Source organism: Epinephelus fuscoguttatus, linkage group LG17 (genome assembly GCF_011397635.1).
Source record: "Epinephelus fuscoguttatus linkage group LG17, E.fuscoguttatus.final_Chr_v1".
NCBI lineage: Eukaryota > Metazoa > Chordata > Actinopteri > Perciformes > Serranidae > Epinephelus > Epinephelus fuscoguttatus.
In genome coordinates this window covers 18,543,833-18,554,213 of record NC_064768.1, presented here as the reverse complement: position 1 = coordinate 18,554,213, position 10,381 = coordinate 18,543,833, and positions in this window count along the sequence as shown.

Below are 10,381 nucleotides of genomic sequence, written 5' to 3'. Positions count from 1 at the left end.
GAGAAAAAAGGTGAGCACACATTAGCACATAAAACACATGTAACATAAAACTGCTTTCTTTGGTGTTTTTCAGGTTTAAGTCATCTGGTCACTTTGTGTGGCGTACCAAACAGCGTCGGAGAAACGCTGATTTGTAATGTAAAAGTGCTTTATTCAGTGTTTTTACTGGTTTTAATCAAGTGGTCCATTTGTTTTGGAGAGGAAGAGACCTGTGTGGATAATTCAGCTCCTGGCAAAACCTCCTGAACACTAAAGGAATACTCGCCAGGGGAAGTTTTGCCTGGTTGCAGTCTGCAATACTCAGTACTAGATGCCACTAAATCCCCCTAAATCTTCCTTAGTGCTCCTTTAAATGAGCGTTTACCTTTCCATTGCAGAAACCACAGAGCACACATCCCCTGGAAAAGGTCTACACAGTCAGGTGCAGTTTGGTTAACAGTGTGGGACAAGTGTAAAGCAATTAGACAGGAATCATGCAGCACATAGAGTCAGTCAACAATAATCCTGTTATGTTTAATCCTGTTATGCTGTTTTTTTTTATTGCCGTACCTTGCAAAGGAATTCACCCAATTTCGGATTGAGCAATTGAGGTCATAATAAGGAGAACAAATAAATTGCATTGTATGTTTGTTTTTTTAAAGTTAATATCCTCAGTCAGTTGGTGCAAATCCTCTCCTGTCTGTGATACCATCCCAGTTTGTGTTTTAATTAAGGCATCATGGGAGCTTGTGCACACTTATTTACTCCATCGCCTGCAACACCACAGCGGAGTTTTCTCTGAGAGTGTCTGCATTTTGTTTTTTACCCAGTAGAGGGCGTAGTGGTTCTACTGGATGCTGCATACAAAGACATCATTTGTGCCTCCCAGAGCCAACTGGGTGCTGGAGTGCAGGATCCGGTGAGCTAACGTTTGTGCTTTGAGGGCAAAAAATGGAAGCAGTGCACTGTGAAAATGAAGAGGCTGAGCTTCAAGATGTGACAGGTCTTTCCATTACTAAGAGTCATACTCAGAGGCGCTAACCAGTCACCAAACACTCGAGTCATTTTGTATCTTGGTGGGACCTAATTACATTTAAACTAGTGCTGTTGGCGAGCACAACTTCACAAATTTTTCTCCATGTGATTGCCTCACTGTTGAGTCTGCCTCTCTCTTCATTTCTCACAGCACTTTCCATCACTCGCCTGTCACAATGCATCACAGGGTATAAGCTCAAGACTCCAGTGTGCAGTCCTCCATGAGCACTGGTTGAACCCCCCCATACCTACCTACAGCATCATATGTGTTCTTGTCAGCAGCTCAATCATTATACTTCTTAACCCGATTAACCCTTTGAGTGGGAGGCGACAGCCAGGCAGGGGTGTTTGGCCAAGAACAGCTCGTCGTTACTTACACGTATACAAAGAGGCAAACGCTCACACAACCCTGAGGTGGTCTTAATAATCCAGAAGGAGATACTCTCCTGCCAAACTCACTTATCATTCCCACATGCCGGTTGCCATGGCAACACCTCATACATCAATCAAAGTTGCTGAGGAGTGCGTTGGTTGGCGAGAGCTATAAACAATATTTCTGAGCTTCCAGTAAGGAGATGACAAGGAAGACTAATCGCTCCGATATCACCTCCTGTCTCAGCTCTCCACGTCCGGTCAGTGTCAGAGGTCATTGCCCACACTGTCCCAGTCGCTTACAGATGTGTGTTGTATTCCAAACAGGAGAGACTGGAGTTGGGTGGCACACAGCTATTTTGTGGTCTTTTAGGAAGATCACAGAGATTAAAAAAAAAAAGTAGTACGTAAGCAACACTTTTTAGTGAGGGTAACATCTCAGCTCTATAGTATCGAAAGTAATAAAGTTGTCTGTTGACTAAATGTGTTACGATACTGTTTCATATAGAGATATTGGAAAAGGTGATAGACAAAGGAATTGGCTACATTGTGATATAAGTGTTGAAAGTCTGTGGTGAGTGATGGCAGCTGGCTTACATAATTTCATCACAAAGTTGGGTCAAGTGTGAGCAGAGTTGGTTGGCACATGGTCCAACCTATTGTAAACTCCGGAGTTGTAACTTGAGAGCTTAAAACTATTTTGAAATTTTAAAAACAACATTAATATTGTTAGCTGATAATATTTTTGAATGGTCAGTGGCAAAAATAATTAGACATGCCTACTGATAAATCGCTTAAAGGAAATGGCCACTTTAGAATGAAAATACAGACAGTACTTACTGACCCTCATGCCGACAAGAAGTCCAGTGTAGTTTTTTAATCCACAAAACTTGTTCAGGGTATCGGAGGATAACAGCTAGCTGGAATAACAGCCGGCAACTTGCGCGAGACTCGGGAACTAGCACCACCACTAGCCATCAGCTAGTCTCGCCCAAGTTGCCATGTAAACACTGACCACAGCAAGAAATGATGCTATAAAAGTGGAGTAAATTACATCTTTTCAAGTCAATTTTGCATGCCACAGCTTCAGGGCACAAATATTTTTGAAACTGGTGCTTCACGGTCAGAGGTAACAGAGGATAGGCCTGTGGCATTTGCTCAAGAGGTAGAAAACCTACAACTACCAGAATGCACTGCACTGAAATTGACCAATAAATGGCCCAGCTGGTGGGTGAAGTAATGAGAGCTTGGATTTCTCCCCAGGAAACAATATGGCAGCCAGCTAGTAACAAACAATCTCAAATTACAGCTAAACGGTAGCATGATATATGTTTCTGAAAACATCTGAGGGGAGAAATAGGCAGCGCAGTAACAGAATCTTGGTTTATATTTGATCAGCGCTGCTAAGTTTTACTGTTTGGTCTCACTTTTTTGTCAGCTTTTGTTTTTCCAATACAGGAAACAGTACGGCACCTACTTCCTTATTATAAATTCTCATATTACAGCTAAACAGTGCACTAAATTATGCTTCTTAAGATATTTTCTGTGAGAAATAGGCAACACTGTAACAGAAACTTTGTTTATATTTACCATTTGATCCGAGTTTGGACTGAGTTTGAGAGGTGGCGTAGTCTCTCTCTCGATCCGCTGTTTGTGTCAGTCTTGGCGGGCGTAATACAGTGTGTCTCAAATCGCATACTTCTGTACTTAATGTAATATTTTGAGTGCACAAGTGCGCTAAGTAAGTGCATTTTATGGAAAATACAGTGTACTACTGGCGCACTTAAAATGGCCCAGAAGTGAAGTGTGGAATGATGGACACTTCTCACACTCAACAGTCTCCATCTTTGTGACGTAGCAGAAGCTATTGTCATCATGAATCATCTAATTTTAGAAAACATTTGTGTACATTAAGACATTTATTTATAGGTGAGACCTTAAGTTTTAATTTGCTGCTGGTTAGAATATTCTAGCATAAAATATGCCAGAGAAATACGTAAAAGAATAGTCAACCCCAGCCTCCCCTACTCGTATGATTTGGATGTTCACTTGACATATTACAAAGCAGCACTCTGGGTGTGCAGCTTTGCTATTGGCAGCAATAGTCTCAGCAGCAGGAGTCACGTTCTCCAAGAAACTTTTAAGGCCCCGAGCCACAATTGCATGCAGCAATTGTCCGGGGGATGATGCGCCTGTTAAGATAAGAGCAGCAGGCAGCCCAGGCCTAGAGACGGAGAGATGAGACTGCTGGTGAATTAGGAGCCATTACCCCTGCTGTCCTCTTAGACATTTTTGTCCGATGGCAGTGGACTCGATGGTTCCGATATTACTTTAATTTCCTTATGCCTGAGTGAGCCATTGTATCATTATATTCTCAGCTTGTGAGCCACTACAAAAAAAAAAAAAAAAAAACTATCAAGGACAAACACAGCTGTGTCACAAATGGCAGCATGTTTGATGTGAAGGTGTTTGTCTTGGGAGGATACATTCAGAGAGTTGTTTGCTTACATTTAGCAAGACCAGCGCTTGGCAGTTTTATTACGGTTTCCCCCTTCCAACAACAAGCGGGAATGATTTGATCATTTGAGCCAACAAGGGCGATGCCATTCCACTTAATTCCCCGCATCAATCATCGCCTCGTTGCATGCAGGGTGTGATGATGATTTGGGACTAATTTGGCGCAGTATATCCTTTAATCTGTGTTCCATATTAATTTGTCTATTTAAAAATAATTTACTGATGGCTGTCCTGTTCCAGTTAATGTTCATGAGAGACTGAGGCGAGCCTGATGTGATGATGTTAATCTTTACTACTGCAGCATTGTTACGCTAAAACCTCTTTAGACTTTATAGACAGCTCATTATTAACTAATGTACAGAATGTTTTCCTCAAAGGTCAACCAAAGTTGATGTAAGACATACAATAAAAATGCATTTCACCCATTTTCAGCACCAAATGTTACATGTGGGATTAATCATAATGTGAAAATGACAAAATAGTGACATTGATAATGTACATGAGCCAGATCCAGGGCTTTGGTAACGTGCATGGCTTCACTGACTTGTAGTGAACTACATTTTGCAGTAGCTTGCTTGTAGTTCACCTACATTCGTATCAGCATCACCACCACACACTTGATCTTTCACCTTTGTGCAGTGCATTCGCAGAAGGGCTGGTGTTGCTCAGTGCTCACATAGCCACAGCTTCATCATGGATGAACGTCTCGAATCTCAGCCTGCAGCCTGAGAAAGAATCACTGTGTGCTCACTTAAGCAAATACATGACACTGACTACTTCCACTGACAAAACATGTGAGCTAAGCAAGCCGAGAGTAAATACACTCTCTCCTGCAAAGATCACAATCACAAATCTGAAAACTCATAAAGGCGAGTGCTAGCCAGCTTAGAGAAGTTTAAATTAGCCACATTGTCACGTTCGATACAGGATGAACTTTGTATCCAAAACTGAAACTGACATTCCTGCACTTTCCCATGTAAAGAGGTGTATTTTATTTTTTTGGTTAATGTATGACCTGTGAACAAGTTGGCACGTGTTGCAATAAACTAATTTTCTGTTGGCATGTGACTTATTTGTATTATCATACCACATGCTGTCAATTTGATCGTTTTTTACAAAGTCATTGAACTTCTTTTTCTAATTACCTTAAGTTATCCAAACTAGATTTCTCCTTATAGGGTAGCTTTGCTGTAGTTCAACTTATTAGTAATTGGTGGCTTGTAAAGCTTTGCTTTCAAAGTAGCCTTCCCAGCACACTTAGCGGGATAAAACCATCCTTATTGTTATGATTTACACCTGTGATTTTCTAGCTTTGAATCTTGTTCCTTAAAGGGACAGATTAATATTTTGGGAAATATGCTAATTTATTCTCTTGCTAAGAGTGACCTAAGAAGATTGATACCTCTCCCATGTTTGTACATTAGATATAAAGCTACAACCAGGAGCCGGTTAGCTTAGCTTAGCATAAAAACTGGAAACAGTGGGAAACAGCAATTCAGTTTGCTTAAATTTTATTTCTGTAGTGCTTAGTTATAGAGCAGGTCTCGCACCATACACTTCATTCATTCATTTTCCGTAGCTGCTTATCCTGTTAGGGGTCGCGGGGGGCAGGGCTGGAGCCTTTCCCAGCTGACATTGGGTGAGAAGCGGGGTACACCCTGGACAGGTTGCCAGACTATCACAGGGCTGACACATAGAGACAGACAACCATTCACACCTACAGTCCATTTTGCGTCACCTGTTAGCCTAGCCTGCATGTCATGTGGAGAGGGCCCATGCTGACGCAGGGAGAGCAGTGGGCTCCTGCGCAGGTCAAAGCACCCTACCTGGGGAAATCTCTTCGTGTGAGGTGACCGTGCTAACCCCTGCTAACCACCGTGCCGCCTCTGGCACCATACCTTTAATTGAATGTACAGACACCCAACAAATCCCCCTACAGTAGTTTATCAAATATCTAACAAATTAGTGCCCCAAGATGATGTTACATACTCAACATAAAGTTGTGTAGGTTAGGTTTAGGCAAGTAAACTTACTTTGGTCGGGGTTAAAAAAAGGAACATGGCATCTTCAGGGTCTCACATGGTTCAGAACACCAGCCTCCTGGGGGAAAGTCCTGTGTTGTTTGACCCCTCCACCGCCCCAACCTGCCTCATTACATCGATTTTTGATTTTTATACCATTCCCTTCTTTACTCACTTCAAAGTATTGGTTGAGAAATTGCTGTCTTCCCAATTACGTTGGATTTACACGAATTATTGGCTCATGATTATGTTGGTTATATACAAATATTAGTGCATTACTTTTCATAGATATGCATACGAACAGTGCAAAGAACAGCCTGTAATAGTAGTATGTAAATAGTAAATATAATAATAATAATAATAATAATAATAATAATAGAATATGTCAAATAAAAATAACAGTGGTAGTGGGCATTTAGCAGGGCCACGGTAGCAGATGCAACCATGTCCCATGATGCAGGTGCAACCAAGATATAGTACAACAAATACCAGTCAAACCTCTGCTTTACCACACTAACCTGTATGTGCTGACTAACAACATTGTCTCATGATACAATCATTAAAAAAGAAAAAGCAAAGGTTGGTGTGTTTAAGATTTTTACATGTGTGTACTGTGTCCTTCTGGTGGAGGCACGATCAGCGATGACATCACCAGCACTAAGCAGCTGACACAGGGCTGGCAGTCTCTGTCCCTCCCTCCCTGTCTCCCTTTTTTCCCATCTTGCATCCTTCCCCTCCCTCCCTCCCTCCTCCACCTCATTCCATCTCCCCCATATTCATCGGCGATTCCTGCTAAGTTTAACTTTATTTTGGAGGCGTGAATTGTGTTCTGTCAGATGACCGATCGAGGGCAACCAGGAGGAGAATCGATTGGACACGGGGCTGAGCACAGAGATGCATAGTCCTGACCAAGGGGCCACTTGATATTGAACCACCTTTACAGAGTGCTCTCTGGTTAGAAAATAAACCAGAGTTGGCCTTTAATTTAATGTATTTGTTTGCACATTATAGAAAAGGGCATTAAAACAAACAAAAAAGGACAAGTCTCAATTTGGTCTGTATGTGGAGCAAAAGCTTCACAGATTCCTAAAGTCTGTGGTGATGAATTCAAGATGAGAGTGAGGTGTGTGCAGTTGGAAGCTGTTTTGGAATTCAGTCCAAATATTCACAATTTGTGAGAAACAACACAGTCGTCCTTATAAATGCATGATCTCTGCATGAACTTTCAAAGATTTTATTTTATTTTTTTTGGATGCTGCTGCTGTAATTTTGCCTCAGAGGCTTCAAGGCTGTCATTGTAGCAATATCACATAAATCTGTTGTCTTCTGAATTGAGACAGCCCGTGTTGGCTACTCAGAAAAGTGAAAGAGGGGTCATTTGTCAAGCTGAGGCAGCTGGGAAATTGGGAGGCGTACTTCAATTTTCAACACGTGAGTCATATTTCGCCTCTCCCGTGGGGATAATGTCAGACCAAGTTCAACTGTTTTCTACGCACTACATTTCTCATATCTGAATGGCAAGCTCCCTCCAAAGACATCACGCAGAGGCTGTTCGAACCATACCAAAGCCGGGGAAATGTTGATAAGGCGGCTGTTATTCTGAAGAGGTAGAAATGCATGCCAACTTTTCAGAATCTGACATTCTGCCTGCAGACAGTTGATATCTCTGTTGAGCTCAGGTTAGTACCACCCTCCTCCTTATTCCCCCCCCCCTCCCCCATCTCTCTCACTCCATCAATTGAAACTTTCTTACAAACTTTTTATGCAGCATGCCAATAGGATTTGAAGCATCACTGCCGGCACTTTCAGCTGTGTCGACAGGTCAGAATCAATCTTGATGAATGTGGTGAACTGTGGGTGTTTACAGGCAGTTTTCTATGCTGATATGTTTTTGAGAGTTGTTTTCAGACAAAAGTTTTCTATCTTTATTTATGGCTGGCTTTATGCGCTCAGATGCAAGATGATTCTTTTTTTATATCCCATAATTGCATAATTATTGTATAATTTCATGCCATAATTATTGTGATTAAAAGCCTGATTAAAAATCTGAACGATAGATTCTGTGACTGTGTTATTGCTTGAAATTATGATTTCGGGGGAAGATAAAGATGCAAGGATCTGATTTTTTCTTTCAGAAACAATGATACACTCTCATTCATTCCTTATTTAAACTGGCAAAAGTTAAAGCTTCCATTGACAACATTATCACATTGATTGCTTTGTTCCCTTCTCTGAGACATGGAAGATGAAAGTATTTTTGTAATCAAATGAGAAATGAAAAGAAATTTTCAATCGAAACTGTCATTGTCTCTGCAGCTCACGGTCTCTTAGGGAGAAATAACTTTTCATGTGCTTTGGAAAATGACAGATGAATGCAATGAATGCAATCCTGAGGCAGATGCAGCCTTATAAATTGAGCAAAAGCTCTCTGATCTCCGGGATGATAGATCACGCCATATTCTCTTTCAAAATATAGAAACTTATCATGCTGCTTCATAGTCTATCAGAACAAGCAATTTTCTTTAAAGACAGAGTCTGAGCTTGAATGTGCACGGTGCATATGAATAGCTAAGTAGTGCAGGGCTATTGATAATCAGTGGATCACCGTGACATTATCAAGATTAACAGCCCTGTCATAGAAGGTGAAACCCACAGCTGATCCCATGCCAGCACACCTTCCATCAAAGTCAACATTAACATGTTGTGCAGTTGCAGAGTATCATCCACATGTGTTGCCTGGGTCTGAGTGGGTCGTGTTCACATTAACCACCGCTCCGTGCCCCATTGACTGCTGGAGAAATGAGGCATGCTCAGTGTGAAATGGTGTGTCACTGATGAGACCACACAGGTAACCCTGTGCACCCGGTGAAAGACCCCTCATCATCAAGTAGAAGTTAACTCAGGTCATGCCTCATGTTGTTCTGATTTCATTCTCTGACTCATCAAGATGTCATTACACTCTGTTGTCATAGAAACCTCTAATGCATAGTTTTATAAATTAAATAAGGAATTGTTTTCAGGACACGTGAAACTTGACCTTTATAATTGTGATGATGCTGTACAGCTATTCCAGCAGACTGTCTAACTCTCTGTTGGCTACAGGTAAATAAATAGTTCATAACAGTTGGACACCGCACCTCATTGGGATGCTAAGCGGTTTTATCTAAGTGCTCTCATTTCTGTTAATGATTGTGGTGCAGATTGGTGTGCGCAGTGGCGATCCCCAGGCGCCGGCTAATCATTCTGTTACACTGGATCACACAGGCAGACTCTATGGAGTCTTTAAAGCTTGCTGTGTTCACAATGAGCATCCATGCTTTTTGAATATACAGAATGGATCCCCCCTCTGTTGGGTTCCACATGTAAATGATGCACAAGGTAATTAGAGGGGAGCAATGGAAAGTAAAGTGAAAGACAATAAGAAGTTGAAATCGAAAAAGAAAACTGGTTTGGAAGACAGGAAGCTGGTGGATTTAAGACTTTATGTACAGATGCATCCACCTAAAAATTTGCGGTTCCTCCATCATGGGGCCCAAGCAGATCCATGGCAGATCCCTGCTGAGACTTTGCCCGGTCCTTGGCTGGTCCTTGGCATGCCCTGTCAGGAAACCAGTAGCTAGGAGTTGACTCGGAACTGGCTGGCAGCAGAAAGGCCTTCTGTTGGGATGGGAAATTCTAAGTGGCTGCATTTGTAAGTGTGTGAATGTGTGTGTATCTGTGTATTATCCCTGGATAGATTGGCAATCAATGCAGTGTTTTCCTGCCTTCCACCCATATCATACAACCCCCCCCATTAATAACCCTCAATAGGAAAAAGTGGGTATCGATAAAACATGGATCTACAATTCTAATTTGGTTTTTTTTTCCTCCCTCCACTGAGGTACAGTATGTTGCAAGGATGTCAGGATCCGGGAACATGATGTGCCCGCTCCTCAGACATACCTCACACTGCAGTGTGTGCCTTATAAACAAATTACAACACCAGATTTTGTCCCGCTGTGCACGTACCACCTGCATTATATGGGAGGCTCTCTTTAAAAGTATACAGCAAGTCTGCTTTCATCAGACATCAGAGGCAGTATATTCAAGGAGGATCCTTTGCTTTGTCCCTCGTGCTCACATAACACCATACACAACTGACTGAAAGATTTGAGATTATTAAACACTGAGACAAATGACTAAAGCCAGCCAGCACTGCGCCTAGATGATGGCTGTTTGTGGCTTCCAGGAGTCACCGGTTGCACCATGTTTTATGACATCAGTTTCGGCAGAAAGTGTGAGAAATGGGCACAGTGATTCTAATCTTCTTGACCAGTTGTGACACCTCTTTCTCTCTCTCCCTTGCGCTTTCTAGCTCTCTCACACATGCAGTCAAAACAGAGCGAGATGACAGAGGTGCAAAGAGTGTTTCATGCCAGGCATCTTAAGCTTTTTTGCACGATTGGCCTTTGGCAAAG